At 54.9% G+C, this 19,781-nt stretch overlaps 2 pseudogenes; both read left to right on the forward strand.

Annotated features, from left to right (window-relative positions):
- The first annotated feature begins 1,774 nt into the window (after positions 1 to 1,774).
- On the forward strand, positions 1,775 to 15,068 carry LOC132317287 (inositol 1,4,5-trisphosphate receptor-interacting protein-like 1; annotated as a pseudogene).
- Positions 15,069 to 17,277: 2,209 nt separating this feature from the next.
- On the forward strand, positions 17,278 to 18,822 carry LOC132317288 (inositol 1,4,5-trisphosphate receptor-interacting protein-like 1; annotated as a pseudogene).
- The last annotated feature ends 959 nt before the right edge of the window (positions 18,823 to 19,781 follow it).

Raw genomic sequence — 19,781 nt, forward strand, 5'->3', positions numbered from 1 at the left:
AGCACGTGAGTAAGGGACAGGATCCCGGAAAAGTCAAGCAGGCAAAGGTGAGCCACCCACCCGCCCGCATTAGAACCAGTGCCACCAGGAAAGCGCGTAAGCTATTAGCAACTGGAGATTCCTTACTGAGGGGCACTGAAGCACCTGTTTGCCATCCAGACAATTTGTCTAGAGAAGTTTGCTGCCCACCAGCAGCTCACATTCCTGACGCCACTGAGAGGCTGCCAAGCCTGCTGAATGGTACAGGATATCATCCAGTCCTGCTACGCAAAGTAGGGTCAAACAATACTGTGACGAGGCAACTTAGAAGCAGCAAAAGAGGCCGCGTGTCCCTCGGAGCAATGCTAAAAGGATCAGGAGCACAGGCGGTGTTCTCCTCTATCCCGCCAGGAGGAGGAAGGGGTTCGGGAAGGAGCAGACAAACTGAGCACTGAATGCCTGGCTGCGTAGCTGGTACTCAAGGTTTTGGCTTCTCTGGTCATGGCTCTACCTTTGAGAAGCCAGGTTTGTTGGGAGCTGATGGCATTCACCTGACCCCATACCCCAGGGAAAAAGAGGGGAGAACGTGGGACACAGAAAGGAAAGGGAAATCCCTGCACAGCAGCCCTCTGCCGAGAGCGGCACCATCCTCCTCTCAATGGTCTCCCCAGCGCAGCAGCCGGTGAAGACCACAGTGGCTACGAAGATGATTTTCGCCTGCTTTCCCCTCGCACTGTCACGGCCATGGTGCTGATTTCACAAGGGCCGGGAAACTCCCTGGCAGCTCCGTCTGGGCAGGGACCAAGCAAGAGGCTTGTTCACTGGGTTCCGGGTAGAGAATCTGCCTGTCCCAGACACTCCCCAGGGACTTGGTACCGCAGAGCTGAACATGCTGGACATGGAGAAGACGCTGCTCTATCGGCAGAGCGAGTTTCCCCCTGGGAAATCTCCACCCGCACCCCCTCATCACCCTGGGAAATGTCTCTTTGGAAGCAATGTCCTCTCGCAGTGGCACAGCAGGAGCAGAGGTCCTGCCATGGGCAGGTCCCACCCCACCACCAGGATATACACCACCACCCACCATCGGTGTCACGAAGGCCCCAAGAGCACACCCATGTCCACAAGCACAGAGGTCAGCACCAAGGGAGCCGATCCCATCTCACAGGATGGCATCTCAAGGAACAAGCATCCACGGGTTACGTCACCCGATTTTATGTTTGGTAAGGGCTTGGGAGGCTTCTGTCTGCTTTGTAAAGGGAGCCCCTGGGAGCCACGTCCTGCCGGGTGGGTCTGCACTTTGTGGGTGTCGGGGCTTCGGCTGCCTGGGGCAGCTGTGAGTCGCTGAGCCGGGGTAGGGCCAAAGGCTGGGGCTGGCTGGCGGGCGTGCCTGTGATGCGCTCTGGCGCCTGTGACAGCACAGGGCACGAGTCACAATGGGGGTGGTTATAAGGGGCGCCAGCAGGCAGCGCTGCCCCAGTCCGGCCTGGGCCAGCGGTGAGTGCGCACGCGGGGGGAGGCTGAGCTGGAGGAGGGCGTGGGCAGGAACGCGGAGCCCCAGGGGGGTGGGTTCTCACCCTGCCTCGAGGGCCCAGACACTCGTGGGAGCGCCTTGGGCAGGGCACTGTGCTGCTACCGCCGCCGGGGCTGACAGCAGGCCTTCCTGCCTCCCACGATGCCTCGCCCCCTCTCCTACATGTCCCCAGATCCCTGCGGCTCTCATCCCTGCCCCCCCACCACCAGCAGCTCCCTCCCTTCCAGCCCCACTGAACCCCTTCTCTCCCTCCTCCTGCAGGCCATGGCTGTCGCAAATCTCCTCGCACTCATTGTGCAAAGCATCATCCAGTACCCGCACGTGGTCGGTGATGAGCTGGATGAGGCCACGCGCGAGTGCATGCAGCAGTGTGCGGAGCAGCTGAGCCAGGAGATGACTCGGCTGCTGCAGGAGCTGGAGCAGAGGAGCCAGGAGCAGAGCGCCTTTGCCTGGGGAGCCCTGCTCTTTGCTGCCTTGCAGCAGTGGCAATTCTGGGCCGTTGCTGGAGTCCTGGTCCTGCTCTTTGGGCTCTGCTGGTGGCTCAGGAAAGGGAGCCGTCAGCCAGCCAGCAGCCGCAAGGAGGGCAGCTCCAGAAAGAAGGCACATAATAAGGAGCAGGCAGTAAAACCCAGTGTTGCACTGCATGTGGGCAGAGTTTTGTCCAGTCGCCTCCTGGACCTGCCAGAATCGTTCGTGATGGTGGAGGAGCTGGTGGATGAACTTCTCCGCATCTGCCGAAAGCTTTCCAGGAATACTTTCATGCCGCAACTGAAGCCAGCCATTGGGGTGGGCAGTGCCTTAGAAAGTTGGAGTCCTCATAAGCATGATGCTGTCTTCTGCCTGCTTGTGCCCCTGAAGCCCCCCCGTGGGCACACCTTCCACCTGGAACTGGGCACCATGGAGGAGATGCCAGCGAGGCATGCCAGTCTCCGCGTGGAGCTCAAGTGCACCTGCACGAGGGAGCAGCTGGTGGAGGACATGCTGTGCTTCCTCCACCACCCCGAGGAGGAGCTGAGGAGGAATCAGGGCGCCAGCCTCCTAGACACCCTCTGCACCGGCCCCTACCTAGACATGGAGAAAACCACCCTCTGGTTCCAGATATTGGTAAAAGCAGCCTGGGTGGCTTTGCCTCTGTCGCAACACTGCCGTCTAACAGTGCTACCTTCCAGGCGCTCAGGCAAGCTCCGGCTGACAAACACGGACGATATTACCCTCCTGATTGAGGTGATGTTTGGGGTGCAGCAAGATGGCTCAGACACCTTCCTGAGCATCGAGTAGGTAGAGGCCAGTGTTACCAGCAGCAGGACGTGGCCAGAGAGCTGTGCTGTGCCAGACGAGCAGTTCTCCAAGCACAGGGCCAGGCCTGAGGACACTCCCCGGGGAGCTCGTGCTGCAGAACTGAGCAGGCTGGACACAGAGAACACGCTGCTCATGCGGCAGTGGGAATTGCTGCCGCATCTTTCCTCCACAGCAGAAGCACACTCTGGGGAGTGGGACCCGATGCAGCTGAAGGGGCCATTGCAAGGAGCCTTGCAACAGAGACTCCGTTACCACCTGGACGGTGACTGCCCTCCCTCTTCGAGAGAGTCCGTTCCCTCCGGGAGACTGGCCGTGGACAAAGATGGCAATAAATCACTTGTTTGAAGAAACGCTGCATCCATGAGTCTCTGTGCATCACTTTGATGGCGAACGCGGGCATAGGGTGCTGACAGCTCAGCTGCGGCAGAGTCAGCGAGCATTTTGCAGAAGAGCTGATGCAGTGGGCTCTGGTTTCAATGATTCCCTGGGCTTTGGCTTCCCAGGTGTTGTGGGTTAATGCCAGTAGGCAGCTTGGCATCACACAGCTACTCAGTCCCTTTCCCCCAGTGGGATGGAGGAGAGACTCTGAAGCATAAAAGTGGGAAAACGTGTGGGTTGAGAGAGGACAGTTTAGTACGTAAAGCAAGAGCTACATGCCCAGGCCAAGCAAAATAAAGAATTCATTCACTACTCCTCTGGTCTGCTGAGCAGACCTACCTTTTTAGGAAGCCGCCTGCCTCCCTGCGGCTCAGGTTACCATGAAATTTCCTAGCCTTTTATGTCCCTCAGTTTGTTATCATAGAATCATAGAATCATAGAATATCTCAAGTTGGATGGGACCCATAAGCATCATTGAGTCTGAGTCCCTGCTCCTTGCAGGACTATCTAAAACTATATCATATGACTAAGAGCATCATCCAGAGGCTCCTTGAACTCTGACAGGCTTAGTGCCATGACCGCTTCCCTGGGGAGCCTGTTCCAGTGACCAACCACCCTCTTAGGGAAGAACCTTTTCCTAAGGCCCAGTCTGAATTTCCCCTGACACAGCATTATTCTATTTCCTCGTGTCCTGTCGCTGGTCACCAGAGAGAGGAGATCAGCACCTGCCTCTCTGCTGCCCGCCTTGGGGAAGTTGTAGACTGCGATGAGGTCACCCCTCAGCCTTCTCTTCTCCAAGCTGATCAAGCCAAGCGACCTCAGCTGCTCCTCCTAAGCCTTACCCTCGAGGCCTTTCACCATCTTGGTCGCCCTCCTCTAGACACCTAGACACACTCTAATAGTCTGATGTCCTTCTTACATTGAGGCGCCCAAAACTGCACACAGTACTCGAGGTGGGGCTGCACCAGTGCAGTGTCGAGTGGGACAATCTCCCAATCTCCTCCCTCAACCAGCTAGCTATGCTGTGCTCGATGCAGCCCAGGACCCAGTTGGCCCTTTGGGCTGCCAGGGCACGCTGTTGACTCCTATTAAATTTGCATTCAACCCAAACCCCCAGATCTCATTCTGCAGCGCTGCTCTCCAGCCTCTCATCCCCCGATTTGATTACCCCATTCCAGGTGGAGAATCGCGCACTTGCTCTTGTTACATTTCATACGGCTGGTGATTGCCCAGCTCTCTAGTCTATCCAGATCTCTCTGTAAGGCCTCTCTACCCTTGAGGGAGTCCACAGCTCCTCCTAGTTCAGTATCATCAGCAAACTTAATTAATGTACATTCGATTGCTGCACCCAGATCATTTATAAAAACATTAAAGAGCGCTGGCCCTAAAATCAAGCCCTGTGGGACCCCACTGGTGACTGGTCACCAGCCTCATGTAACCCCATTTACCATAACTCTTTGAGCCCAACCCATCAGCCAGTTGCTCACCCAACATATTATGGACTTGTCTAGCTGTGTGCTGGACATTTTGTCCGGAAGGATACTGGGAGAGACAGTACCAAAAGCTTTGCTAAAATCCAAAAAACCCCACATTTACTGGCTTCCCTTGGTCAATTAAATGGGTGACCTTGTCATAAAAGGAAATTAAGTCAGTTAAGCAGAACTTTCCCCTCGTGAACCCATGTTGGCTATGACCAATGACTGCATTGTCTCTCAAGTGTTTTTCAGTAACTCCCAGAATAACCTTCTCCGTAATTTTACCAGGCACTGAAGTGAGACTGACAGGCCTGTAATTACCAGGGTCTTCCTTCTTTCCATTCTTGAAAATTGGGACAACATTTACCAGCTTCCAGTCAACTGCAACCTCTCCAGACTCCCCAGACTGCTGAAAAATAATCGAGAAAGGTCCTGCGATAACATTGGCCAGCTCTTTCAGTACCCTGGTATGAATCCCGTCAGGCTGCATAGATTTTTTCGCATTCAGCTGGAGCAGCAAGTCTCAAACAAGTTCAGAGTCAGCTGGGAGCTCATCATCCCCCCAGTCACGATCTTCCAACACAAGGCTCCGGGGGTCCCAGGGCCCATCATTGGTGTTAAAGACAGAAGCCAAGAAGGCGTTAAACTTCTCTGCTTTGTCTACATCCCTATTTGTGACGTGACCAACCTCATCAAGTAAGGGACCAATGTTATCTCTGATCCTCCTTTTGCTGTTAACATATTTAAAAAAGCCATTTTTGTTGTCCTTCACAGTGCTAGACAGCTTGAACTCTAATCAAGCTTTGGCCGCATGAATTTCTCCCTACAGTGGCGAACAGCATCTCTGTAGTCCTCCCGTGTTGCCTGCCCTTCCTTCCAGTGGCTATACACTTTTCCTTCTGCACCTATGTTCTAGAAGAAGATCCCTGCTCGGCAAAAACAGCCTTCTGCACTGCTTGCTTGACTTCCAACACTTTGTAATTGCCTGGTCCGGCACTCTTAAGAGATGGCTCTTAAAAAGTGACCAGCACTAATGGACCCCAATACCCTCTAACGAAGAGGCCCAGGGGACCTTACTAACTAGTTCCTTGAGCAGCCTGAAGTCTGCTGTCCCCACAGCCAGGCTCGAAGTTTTGCTGGCAGTTTTCCTCCTGTTGCCAACAACTGGAAACTCAGCTATTTCGTGGTCACTGTGACCAAGAATGCCACCAATCACCACTTTGCCCACGAGTCCCTCTCTGTTCACAAACAACAAATCTAGGAGGGCGTCTTTCCTAGTCGGCTCCCTTAGTACCCATATCAAAACGTTATCATCAACGTGGCCTTCAGGAATTTCCTGGGCCTGTTCGTGTCTGCTCTATGACAGTCCCAGTTCGCAGCTGGGACATTGAAGTCGCCCATAAGGACAATCTAGGGTGACTGATCTAGAAATTTCCCCTGATTCCTTAGAGAGTAATACATCGGTGCTGTCATCCTGGCTGGGTGATCTACAGTAGAGTCCTGCAAGAACATCTGCTTTATTAGCTTTTCTCTGAATCTTTACAGAGAGGCTCTCAACCATTTCCCGCTTTGAGAAAGGTGAACCCCATCTGTCGCTAGCTGGCCAAGTGTCATGGAGACTGACCTGTGATCAAAAACCCCAAAATTCTGCTGGTGACACCAGTCACAGAGCCAGGTATTGATCAGCTGGGTCTTCTTGTTTCTTCCCTCTTCATTCCCTGCAACTGAAGGCACAGAGGAAAACACTACTTAAGCACAAAGTAAAACCCTGCTTGTGCTCCTGATCCCTTAACCATTCGTCCCAAGGCTCTGAAGTCTCTTTTGATCACCCTTGGTCTTCTTATTGCAACTTCATCGCTGCCTACATAAAAAAACAATAACAGATAATAAACTGAGGGCCATACCAGACTGGGAACATTTCTAATCACAGCTTTAACATGAGCCTCAGGGAAGGACCACATACAGTGGCCAGGTCAGACATCAACTATTGCCTGCTCATGCCTCTGAAGCAGCATGGGTGGTTTTGACTCTGTTGTCCAAATGCCATATAACAGTGCTGCCGTCCAGCCACTCCTCCAAACTCCAGGTGACAAAAGGAAGCAAGTATAGCTTCTTCATTGAGGTGAAGATTGGGGTGCAGAAATGCGACTTGGACATCTTCTGGAGAAGCCAGACTACGGAGGCCATCTTCACCCCAAGAACAATGCGGCCAGAGAGCTACGCTGTGGCAGTAGTTCTTCAGGCATATCACCAGGCACGCCCCGCATGACAGCTGCCACCTCAAATGCCTGCAGAACTGCGCCCGCATCCTGGTGGGCACAGGCTTTTCCACCTATACTTTGAAGACAGTTGTGATGCACCTCCTGACCTCCATACCCCTGTCAGGCTGGCGCAGGAGGGATTTCCTGCCGCGGCTGCAGGATATCATGCGGTACCTGTGCGGCTGCCTGGAGGAGAAACGCCTTGATCATTCTTCTTTGGCAATGAGACCGTGCCCGAGGAGATCACCTTGCCCCAGCCTTCCAAACGGCCGAGCCACTCAACCTCTTCCAGCACCTGGCACAGGATCCTGCTGCCCACGCTGAGGCACTGCGTGAGTTCGATGAGCTGCAAGATAGGCTCACGAGGCTGCTGTTCTATGGACAATGAAAGAGGTCTTCATGCACAGAGCTGTGTTTGCGCGGCTCACAGCTGATGGCACACGACCACCTCGTACCCCAGGGAAAAAGAGGGGAGAAGGCTGGACACAGGAAGGAAAGGGAAAACCCCGTGCAGCACCAATTCTTTATTCGTGCGCATGAGGTGTCCCATTCAAATTGGGGCACCCCGAACGAGGTTTTACACGAGGTTCTTATACCTTTCCTGGGCGACCAGGTACAACAGGATTTGACCAATCGCTACTTAACACACGCGTAGTACTATTTTGCAAAGCAGCTATAAATCTGCGGCGTCACCATCCCCCTGCTTCCTTCTTGATCTAAACGACCCTGAGTTGGTCTTGCTACAGTTACTTATCAATGATGCCAGATACGGGGAGGGTTTCACAGAGGTGTTCCAGGGGCTAGGAAGCAGGCATGATAGTCTGGGATTGGAGAATTCAGAGCACGTGAGTAAGGGACAGGATCCCGGAAAAGTCAAGCAGGCAAAGGTGAGCCACCCACCCGCCCGCATTAGAACCAGTGCCACCAGGAAAGCGCGTAAGCTATTAGCAACTGGAGATTCCTTACTGAGGGGCACTGAAGCACCTGTTTGCCATCCAGACAATTTGTCTAGAGAAGTTTGCTGCCCACCAGCAGCTCACATTCCTGACGCCACTGAGAGGCTGCCAAGCCTGCTGAATGGTACAGGATATCATCCAGTCCTGCTACGCAAAGTAGGGTCAAACAATACTGTGACGAGGCAACTTAGAAGCAGCAAAAGAGGCCGCGTGTCCCTCGGAGCAATGCTAAAAGGATCAGGAGCACAGGCGGTGTTCTCCTCTATCCCGCCAGGAGGAGGAAGGGGTTCGGGAAGGAGCAGACAAACTGAGCACTGAATGCCTGGCTGCGTAGCTGGTACTCAAGGTTTTGGCTTCTCTGGTCATGGCTCTACCTTTGAGAAGCCAGGTTTGTTGGGAGCTGATGGCATTCACCTGACCCCATACCCCAGGGAAAAAGAGGGGAGAACGTGGGACACAGAAAGGAAAGGGAAATCCCTGCACAGCAGCCCTCTGCCGAGAGCGGCACCATCCTCCTCTCAATGGTCTCCCCAGCGCAGCAGCCGGTGAAGACCACAGTGGCTACGAAGATGATTTTCGCCTGCTTTCCCCTCGCACTGTCACGGCCATGGTGCTGATTTCACAAGGGCCGGGAAACTCCCTGGCAGCTCCGTCTGGGCAGGGACCAAGCAAGAGGCTTGTTCACTGGGTTCCGGGTAGAGAATCTGCCTGTCCCAGACACTCCCCAGGGACTTGGTACCGCAGAGCTGAACATGCTGGACATGGAGAAGACGCTGCTCTATCGGCAGAGCGAGTTTCCCCCTGGGAAATCTCCACCCGCACCCCCTCATCACCCTTGGGAAATGTCTCTTTGGAAGCAATGTCCTCTCGCAGTGGCACAGCAGGAGCAGAGGTCCTGCCATGGGCAGGTCCCACCCCACCACCAGGATATACACCACCACCCACCATCGGTGTCACGAAGGCACCAAGAGCACACCCATGTCCACAAGCACAGAGGTCAGCACCAAGGGAGCCGATCCCATCTCACAGGATGGCATCTCAAGGAACAAGCATCCACGGGTTACGTCACCCGATTTTATGTTTGGTAAGGGCTTGGGAGGCTTCTGTCTGCTTTGTAAAGGGAGCCCCTGGGAGCCACGTCCTGCCGGGTGGGTCTGCACTTTGTGGGTGTCGGGGCTTCGGCTGCCTGGGGCAGCTGTGAGTCGCTGAGCCGGGGTAGGGCCAAAGGCTGGGGCTGGCTGGCGGGCGTGCCTGTGATGCGCTCTGGCGCCTGTGACAGCACAGGGCAGGAGTCACAATGGGGGTGGTTATAAGGGGCGCCAGCAGGCAGCGCTGCCCCAGTCCGGCCTGGGCCAGCGGTGAGTGCGCACGCGGGGGGAGGCTGAGCTGGAGGAGGGCGTGGGCAGGAACGCGGAGCCCCAGGGGGGTGGGTTCTCACCCTGCCTCGAGGGCCCAGACACTCGTGGGAGCGCCTTGGGCAGGGCACTGTGCTGCTGCCGCCGCCGGGGCTGACAGCAGGCCTTCCTGCCTCCCACGATGCCTCGCCCCCTCTCCTACATGTCCCCAGATCCCTGCGGCTCTCATCTCTGCCCCCCCACCACCAGCAGCTCCCTCCCTCCCAGCCCCACTGAACCCCTTCTCTCCCTCCTCCTGCAGGCCATGGCTGTCGCAATATTCCTCGCACTCATTGTGCAAAGCCTCCTCCAGTACCCGCAGATGGTCAGGGATGAGCTGGATGAGGCCACGCGCGAGTGCATGCAGCAGTGTGCGGAGCAGCTGAGCCAGGAGATGACTCGGCTGCTGCAGGAGCTGGAGCAGAGGAGCCAGGAGCAGAGCGCCTTTGCCTGGGGAGCCCTGCTCTTTGCTGCCTTGCAGCAGTGGCAATTCTGGGCCGTTGCTGGAGTCCTGGTCCTGCTCTTTGGGCTCTGCTGGTGGCTCAGGAAAGGGAGCCGTCAGCCAGCCAGCAGCCGCAAGGAGGGCAGCTCCAGAAAGAAGGCACATAATAAGGAGCAGGCAGTAAAACCCAGTGTTGCACTGCATGTGGGCAGAGTTTTGTCCAGTCGCCTCCTGGACCTGCCAGAATCGTTCGTGATGGTGGAGGAGCTGGTGGATGAACTTCTCCGCATCTGCCGAAAGCTTTCCAGGAATACTTTCATGCCGCAACTGAAGCCAGCCATTGGGGTGGGCAGTGCCTTAGAAAGTTGGAGTCCTCATAAGCATGATGCTGTCTTCTGCCTGCTTGTGCCCCTGAAGCCCCCCCGTGGGCACACCTTCCACCTGGAACTGGGCACCATGGAGGAGATGCCAGCGAGGCATGCCAGTCTCCGCGTGGAGCTCGAGTGCACCTGCACGAGGGAGCAGCTGGTGGAGGACATGCTGTGCTTCCTCCACCACCCCGAGGAGGAGCTGAGGAGGAATCAGGGCGCCAGCCTCCTAGACACCCTCTGCACCGGCCCCTACCTAGACATGGAGAAAACCACCCTCTGGTTCCAGATATTGGTAAAAGCAGCCTGGGTGGCTTTGCCTCTGTCGCAACACTGCCGTCTAACAGTGCTACCTTCCAGGCGCTCAGGCAAGCTCCGGCTGACAAACACGGACGATACTACCCTCCTGATTGAGGTGATGTTTGGGGTGCAGCAAGATGGCTCAGACACCTTCCTGAGCATCGAGTAGGTAGAGGCCAGTGTTACCAGCAGCAGGACGTGGCCAGAGAGCTGTGCTGTGCCAGACGAGCAGTTCTCCAAGCACAGGGCCAGGCCTGAGGACACTCCCCGGGGAGCTCGTGCTGCAGAACTGAGCAGGCTGGACACAGAGAACACGCTGCTCATGCGGCAGTGGGAATTGCTGCCGCATCTTTCCTCCACAGCAGAAGCACACTCTGGGGAGTGGGACCCGATGCAGCTGAAGGGGCCATTGCAAGGAGCCTTGCAACAGAGACTCCGTTACCACCTGGACGGTGACTGCCCTCCCTCTTCGAGAGAGTCCGTTCCCTCCGGGAGACTGGCCGTGGACAAAGATGGCAATAAATCACTTGTTTGAAGAAACGCTGCATCCATGAGTCTCTGTGCATCACTTTGATGGCGAACGCGGGCATAGGGTGCTGACAGCTCAGCTGCGGCAGAGTCAGCGAGCATTTTGCAGAAGAGCTGATGCAGTGGGCTCTGGTTTCAATGATTCCCTGGGCTTTGGCTTCCCAGGTGTTGTGGGTTAATGCCAGTAGGCAGCTTGGCATCACACAGCTACTCAGTCCCTTTCCCCCCGTGGGATGGAGGAGAGACTCTGAAGCATAAAAGTGGGAAAACGTGTGGGTTGAGAGAGGACAGTTTAGTACGTAAAGCAAGAGCTACATGCCCAGGCCAAGCAAAATAAAGAATTCATTCACTACTCCTCTGGTCTGCTGAGCAGACCTACCTTTTTAGGAAGCCGCCTGCCTCCCTGCGGCTCAGGTTACCATGAAATTTCCTAGCCTTTTATGTCCCTCAGTTTGTTATCATAGAATCATAGAATCATAGAATATCTCAAGTTGGATGGGACCCATAAGCATCATTGAGTCTGAGTCCCTGCTCCTTGCAGGACTATCTAAAACTATATCATATGACTAAGAGCATCATCCAGAGGCTCCTTGAACTCTGACAGGCTTAGTGCCATGACCGCTTCCCTGGGGAGCCTGTTCCAGTGACCAACCACCCTCTTAGGGAAGAACCTTTTCCTAAGGCCCAGTCTGAATTTCCCCTGACACAGCATTATTCTATTTCCTCGTGTCCTGTCGCTGGTCACCAGAGAGAGGAGATCAGCACCTGCCTCTCTGCTGCCCGCCTTGGGGAAGTTGTAGACTGCGATGAGGTCACCCCTCAGCCTTCTCTTCTCCAAGCTGATCAAGCCAAGCGACCTCAGCTGCTCCTCCTAAGCCTTACCCTCGAGGCCTTTCACCATCTTGGTCGCCCTCCTCTAGACACCTAGACACACTCTAATAGTCTGATGTCCTTCTTACATTGAGGCGCCCAAAACTGCACACAGTACTCGAGGTGGGGCTGCACCAGTGCAGTGTCGAGTGGGACAATCTCCTCCCTCAACCAGCTAGCTATGCTGTGCTCGATGCAGCCCAGGACCCAGTTGGCCCTTTGGGCTGCCAGGGCACGCTGTTGACTCCTATTAAATTTGCATTCAATCCAAACCCCCAGATCTCATTCTGCAGCGCTGCTCTCCAGCCTCTCATCCCCCGATTTGATTACCCCATTCCAGGTGGAGAATCGCGCACTTGCTCTTGTTACATTTCATACGGCTGGTGATTGCCCAGCTCTCTAGTCTATCCAGATCTCTCTGTAAGGCCTCTCTACCCTTGAGGGAGTCCACAGCTCCTCCTAGTTCAGTATCATCAGCAAACTTAATTAATGTACATTCGATTGCTGCACCCAGATCATTTATAAAAACATTAAAGAGCGCTGGCCCTAAAATCAAGCCCTGTGGGACCCCACTGGTGACTGGTCACCAGCCTCATGTAACCCCATTTACCATAACTCTTTGAGCCCAACCCATCAGCCAGTTGCTCACCCAACATATTATGGACTTGTCTAGCTGTGTGCTGGACATTTTGTCCGGAAGGATACTGGGAGAGACAGTACCAAAAGCTTTGCTAAAATCCAAAAAACCCCACATTTACTGGCTTCCCTTGGTCAATTAAATGGGTGACCTTGTCATAAAAGGAAATTAAGTCAGTTAAGCAGAACTTTCCCCTCGTGAACCCATGTTGGCTATGACCAATGACTGCATTGTCTCTCAAGTGTTTTTCAGTAACTCCCAGAATAACCTTCTCCGTAATTTTACCAGGCACTGAAGTGAGACTGACAGGCCTGTAATTACCAGGGTCTTCCTTCTTTCCATTCTTGAAAATTGGGACAACATTTACCAGCTTCCAGTCAACTGCAACCTCTCCAGACTCCCCAGACTGCTGAAAAATAATCGAGAAAGGTCCTGCGATAACATTGGCCAGCTCTTTCAGTACCCTGGTATGAATCCCGTCAGGCTGCATAGATTTTTTCGCATTCAGCTGGAGCAGCAAGTCTCAAACAAGTTCAGAGTCAGCTGGGAGCTCATCATCCCCCCAGTCACGATCTTCCAACACAAGGCTCCGGGGGTCCCAGGGCCCATCATTGGTGTTAAAGACAGAAGCCAAGAAGGCGTTAAACTTCTCTGCTTTGTCTACATCCCTATTTGTGACGTGACCAACCTCATCAAGTAAGGGACCAATGTTATCTCTGATCCTCCTTTTGCTGTTAACATATTTAAAAAAGCCATTTTTGTTGTCCTTCACAGTGCTAGACAGCTTGAACTCTAATCAAGCTTTGGCCGCATGAATTTCTCCCTACAGTGGCGAACAGCATCTCTGTAGTCCTCCCGTGTTGCCTGCCCTTGCTTCCAGTGGCTATACACTTTTCCTTCTGCACCTATGTTCTAGAAGAAGATCCCTGCTCAGCAAAAACAGCCTTCTGCACTGCTTGCTTGACTTCCAACACTTTGTAATTGCCTGGTCCGGCACTCTTAAGAGATGGCTCTTAAAAAGTGACCAGCACTAAAGGACCCCAATACCCTCTAACGAAGAGGCCCAGGGGACCTTACTAACTAGTTCCTTGAGCAGCCTGAAGTCTGCTGTCCCCACAGCCAGGCTCGAAGTTTTGCTGGCAGTTTTCCTCCTGTTGCCAACAACTGGAAACTCAGCTATTTCGTGGTCACTGTGACCAAGAATGCCACCAATCACCACTTTGCCCACGAGTCCCTCTCTGTTCACAAACAACAAATCTAGGAGGGCGTCTTTCCTAGTCGGCTCCCTTAGTACCCATATCAAAACGTTATCATCAACGTGGCCTTCAGGAATTTCCTGGGCCTGTTCGTGTCTGCTCTATGACAGTCCCAGTTCGCAGCTGGGACATTGAAGTCGCCCATAAGGACAATCTAGGGTGACTGATCTAGAAATTTCCCTTGATTCCTTAGAGAGTAATACATCGGTGCTGTCATCCTGGCTGGGTGATCTATAGTAGAGTCCTGCAAGAACATCTGCTTTATTAGCTTTTCTCTGAATCTTTACAGAGAGGCTCTCAACCATTTCCCGCTTTGAGAAAGGTGAACCCCATCTGTCACTAGCTGGCCAAGTGTCATGGAGACTGACCTGTGATCAAAAACCCCAAAATTCTGCTGGTGACACCAGTCACAGAGCCAGGTATTGATCAGCTGGGTCTTCTTGTTTCTTCCCTCTTCATTCCCTGCAACTGAAGGCACAGAGGAAAACACTACTTAAGCACAAAGTAAAACCCTGCTTGTGCTCCTGATCCCTTAACCATTCGTCCCAAGGCTCTGAAGTCTCTTTTGATCACCCTTGGTCTTCTTATTGCAACTTCATCGCTGCCTACATAAAAAAACAATAACAGATAATAAACTGAGGGCCATACCAGACTGGGAACATTTCTAATCGCATCTTTAACATGAGCCTCAGGGAAGGACCACATACAGTGGCCAGGTCAGACATCAACTATTGCCTGCTCATGCCTCTGAAGCAGCATGGGTGGTTTTGACTCTGTTGTCCAAATGCCATATAACAGTGCTGCCGTCCAGCCACTCCTCCAAACTCCAGGTGACAAAAGGCAGCAAGTATAGCCTCTTCATTGAGGTGAAGATTGGGGTGCAGAAATGCGACTTGGACATCTTCTGGAGAAGCCAGACTACGGAGGCCATCTTCACCCCAAGAACAATGCGGCCAGAGAGCTACGCTGTGGCAGTAGTTCTTCAGGCATATCACCAGGCACGCCCCGCATGACAGCTGCCACCTCAAATGCCTGCAGATCTGCGCCCGCATCCTGGTGGGCACAGGCTTTTCCACCTATACTTTGAAGACAGTTGTGATGCACCTCCTGACCTCCATACCCCTGTCAGGCTGGCGCAGGAGGGATTTCCCGCCGCGGCTGCAGGATATCATGCGGTACCTGCGCTGCTGCCTGGAGGAGAGACGCCTTGATCACTTCTTCTTTGGCAATGAGACCGTGCCCGAGGAGATCACCTTGCCCCAGCCTTCCAAACGGCCGAGCCACTCAACCTCTTCCAGCACCTGGCACAGGATCCTGCTGCCCACGCTGAGGCACTGCGTGAGTTCGATGAGCTGCAAGATAGGCTCACGAGGCTGCTGTTCTATGGACAATGAAAGAGGTCTTCATGCACAGAGCTGTGTTTGCGCGGCTCACAGCTGATGGCACACGACCACCTCATACCCCAGGGAAAAGAGGGGAGTAGGCGGGACACAGGAAGGAAAGGGAAAACCCCGTGCAGCACCAATTCTTTATTCGTGCGCATGAGGTGTCCCATTCAAATTGGGGCACCCCGAACGAGGTTTTACACGAGGTTCTTATACCTTTCCTGGGCGACCAGGTACAACAGGATTTGACCAATCGCTACTTAACACACGCGTAGTACTATTTTGCAAAGCAGCTATAAATCTGCGGCGTCACCATCCCCCTGCTTCCTTCTTGATCTAAACGACCCTGAGTTGGTCTTGCTACAGTTACTTATCAATGATGCCAGATACGGGGAGGGTTTCACAGAGGTGTTCCAGGGGCTAGGAAGCAGGCATGATAGTCTGGGATTGGAGAATTCAGAGCACGTGAGTAAGGGACAGGATCCCGGAAAAGTCAAGCAGGCAAAGGTGAGCCACCCACCCGCCCGCATTAGAACCAGTGCCACCAGGAAAGCGCGTAAGCTATTAGCAACTGGAGATTCCTTACTGAGGGGCACTGAAGCACCTGTTTGCCATCCAGACAATTTGTCTAGAGAAGTTTGCTGCCCACCAGCAGCTCACATTCCTGACGCCACTGAGAGGCTGCCAAGCCTGCTGAATGGTACAGGATATCATCCAGTCCTGCTACGCAAAGTAGGGTCAAACAATACTGTGACGAGGCAACTTAGAAGCAGCAAAAGAGGCCGCGTGTCCCTCGGAGCAATGCTAAAAGGATCAGGAGCACAGGCGGTGTTCTCCTCTATCCCGCCAGGAGGAGGAAGGGGTTCGGGAAGGAGCAGACAAACTGAGCACTGAATGCCTGGCTGCGTAGCTGGTACTCAAGGTTTTGGCTTCTCTGGTCATGGCTCTACCTTTGAGAAGCCAGGTTTGTTGGGAGCTGATGGCATTCACCTGACCCCATACCCCAGGGAAAAAGAGGGGAGAACGTGGGACACAGAAAGGAAAGGGAAATCCCTGCACAGCAGCCCTCTGCCGAGAGCGGCACCATCCTCCTCTCAATGGTCTCCCCAGCGCAGCAGCCGGTGCAGACCACAGTGGCTACGAAGATGATTTTTGCCTGCTTTCCCCTCGCACTGCCATGGCCATGGTGCTGATTTCACAAGGGCCGAGAAACTCCCTGGCAGCTCCGTCTGGGCAGGGACCAAGCAAGAGGCTTGTTCACTGGGCTCCGGGTAGAGAATCTGCCTGTCCCAGACACTCCCCAGGGACTTGGTACCGCAGAGCTGAACATGCTGGACATGGAGAAGACGCTGCTCTATCAGCAGGATGAGTTGCCCACTGGGAAATCTCCACCCGCACCCCCTCATCACCCTGGGAAATGTCTCTTTGGAAGCAATGTCCTCTCGCAGTGGCACAGCAGGAGCAGAGGTCCTGCCATGGGCAGGTCCCACCCCACCACCAGGATATACACCACCACCCCCCATCGGTGTCACGAAGGCACCAAGAGCACACCCATGTCCACAAGCACAGAGGTCAGCACCGAGGGAGCCGATCCCATCTCACAGGATGGCATCTCAAGGAACAAAGCATCCACGGGTTACGTCACCCGATTTTATGTTTGGTAAGGGCTTGGGAGGCTTCTGTCTGCTTTGTAAAGGGAGCCCCTGGGAGCCACGTCCTGCCGGGTGGGTCTGCACTTTGTGGGTGTCGGGGCTTCGGCTGCCTGGGGCAGCTGTGAGTCGCTGAGCCGGGGTAGGGCCAAAGGCTGGGGCTGGCTGGCGGGCGTGCCTGTGATGCGCTCTGGTGCCTGTGACAGCACAGGGCACGAGTCACAATGGGGGTGGTTATAAGGGGCGCCAGCAGGCAGCGCTGCCCCAGTCCGGCCTGGGCCAGCGGTGAGTGCGCACGCGGGGGGAGGCTGAGCTGGAGGAGGGCGTGGGCAGGAACGCGGAGCCCCAGGGGGGTGGGTTCTCACCACGCTCGTGGGAGCTCCTGCAGCAGGGCGCTGTGCCGCCGCCACCGCCGGGGCTGAGAGCAGGCCTTGCTGCCTCCCAGATGCCTTGCCCCCTCTCCTACCTTCCCCTAGATCCCTGTGACTCCCGTCCCTGTCCCCGTCCCCCCCCCCAGCTCCCTCCCTCCCAGCCCCACTGAACCCCTTCTCTCCCTCCTCCTGCAGGCCATGGCTGTCACAGAATTCTTCGCACTCATTGTGCAAAGCCTCCTCCAGTACCCGCAGATGGTCGGTGATGAGCTGGATGAGGCCACACGCGAGCGCATGCAGCAGCGTGCGGAGCAGCTGAGCCAGGAGATGACTCGGCTGCTGCAGGAGCTGGAGCAAAGGAGCCAGGAGCTGAGGAGCCAGGAGCTGAGTAGCCAGGAGCAGAGCGGCTTTGCCTGGGAAGCCCTGCTCTTTGCTGCCTTGCAGCAGTGGCAATTCTGGGCCATTGCTGGAGTCCTGGTCCTGCTCTTTGGGTTCTGCTGGTGGCTCAGGAAAAAGAGACATGAGCCAGACATCAGCAGCGACGAGGAAAGCTCCAGCAGCGACAGGGAGCCGGTGGAGGCGGAGGAGGAAGAAGATAATGACAATGATGATGCAAATGACGTGGGAAGGTTTTTGGAGGAGCACATACAGTGGCCAGTTCAGAACATGGCCAAAGAGAGGCAGCTGGCAGAGGAGCTCATGGGCAACTTCATCCTTGCCTTCAACAGCTCTTGTCAAAGAGTTTCTTCCCAGTGCTGCAATCAGCCATTGGGGTGGGCAGCGCCTTTGAATGCTGGAGTCCCCGTGAGAAAGACATTGTCTACCGCCTGCTTGTGCCCCTCAAGCCCCCCCGTGGGCATGCCTTCCACCTGGAGCTGGGCACTGCAGGGGAGATGCTGGCAAGGACCTTCTCCATGGGTGTAGAGCTGGTATGCATCTGCATGAGGGAGTGGCTGGCAGGACAGATGCTGTGCTTTCTCCACCACCCCGAGGAGCAGCGGAGGAGGAATCAGGACCCCAGCCTCCTACGCACCCTCTGCACTGAATCCTACCTAGATGGGCAAAAACTGCCCGCTAGTTCCATCAATTGGTGAAAGCAGCATGGGTGATTTTGCCACTGTCGTGCCAATGCTGTTTAAAAGTGCTGCCCTCCAGCCGCTCCTGCAAATTCCAGGTGACAAAAGGCCACACGGAGAGCCTCACCATTGAGATGATGGTTGGGGTGCAGCAAGGTGACTCGGACATCTTCCTGAGCAGCCAGACTACGGAGGCCATCTTCACCCCAAGCACGACATGGCCAGAGAGCTACGCTGTGGCAGAGGTGAAGTTCTTCAGGCATATCGCCAGGCAAGCCCCACATGACAGCTGCCACCTCAAATGCCTGCATATCTGCGCCCGCATCCTGGTGGGCACAGGCTTTTCCACCTATATATTGAAGACAGTTGTGATGCACCTCCTGACCTCCATACCCCTGTCAAGCTGGCGCAGGAGGGATTTCCTGCCGCGGCTGCAGGATATCATGCAGTACCTGCGCTGCTGCCTGGAGGAGAAACGCCTTGATCACTTCTTCTTTGGCAATGAGACCGTGCCCGAGGAGATCACCTTGCCCCAGCCTTCCAAACGGCCGAGCCACTCAACCTCTTCCAGCACCTGGCACAGGATCCTGCTGCCCACGCTGAGGCACTGCGTGAGTTCGATGAGCTGCAAGATAGGCTCACGAGGCTGCTGTTCTATGGACAATGAAAGAGGTCTTCATGCACAGAGCTATGTTTGCGCGGCTCACAGCTGATGGCACACAACCACCTCGTACCCCAGGGAAAAAGAGGGGAGAAGGCTGGACACAGGAAGGAAAGGGAAAACCCCGTGCGCAGCAGCCCTCTGCCAAGAGCAGCAGCGTTCTCCTCTCAATGGTGTCCCCAGCGCAGCAGACGGTGATGACGATGGTGGCGACAAAGACGAGTTTCGCCCTGCTTTCCCCTCGCACTGGCTGCGGCCGGGAAGGCATTTCACAGGGGCTCAGACATTCTTGCTGGCAGCTCCGGCTGTGCAAGGACCAAGCAAGAGGCACTGCTGATGTGCCTCGGTGTGCTCACTGGGGGCCGGGTGGAGAGTCTACCCATCCTAGACGCTCCCCGGGAGGCTGGTGCCGCAGAACCGAGCACGCAGCATATGGAGAAGACACTGCTCAGTTGGCAGCGGGAACTGCTGAACACACCTTTCCTCCAGAGCAAAAGCACACTCTGGGGAGTCTGAGCCGATGCAGCTGAAGAGGCTGTTGCAAGAAGGCTTGTGACAGAGACTCCCGTTACCACCTGGACGGTGACTGCCCTCCCTCTTCGAGAGAGTCCATTCCCTCCGGGAGATTGGCCGTGGACAAAGATGGCAATAAATCACTTGTTTGAAGAAACGCTGCATCCATGAGTCTCTGTGCATCACTTTGATGGCGAACGCGGGCATAGGGTGCTGACAGCTCAGCTGCGGCAGAGTCAGCGAGCATTTTGCAGAAGAGCTGATGCAGTGGGCTCTGGTTTCAATGATTTCCTGGGCTTTGGCTTCCCAGGTGTTGTGGGTTAATGCCAGTAGGCAGCTTGGCATCACGCTGCTTCTCAATCCCTTTCCCCCAGTGGGATGGAGGAGAGACTCTGAAGCATAAAAGTGGGAAAACGTGTGGGTTGAGAGAGGACAGCTTAGTAGGTAATGCA

Source organism: Gavia stellata, chromosome 7, assembly GCF_030936135.1.
Source record: "Gavia stellata isolate bGavSte3 chromosome 7, bGavSte3.hap2, whole genome shotgun sequence".
Classification (NCBI taxonomy): Eukaryota; Metazoa; Chordata; class Aves; order Gaviiformes; family Gaviidae; genus Gavia; species Gavia stellata.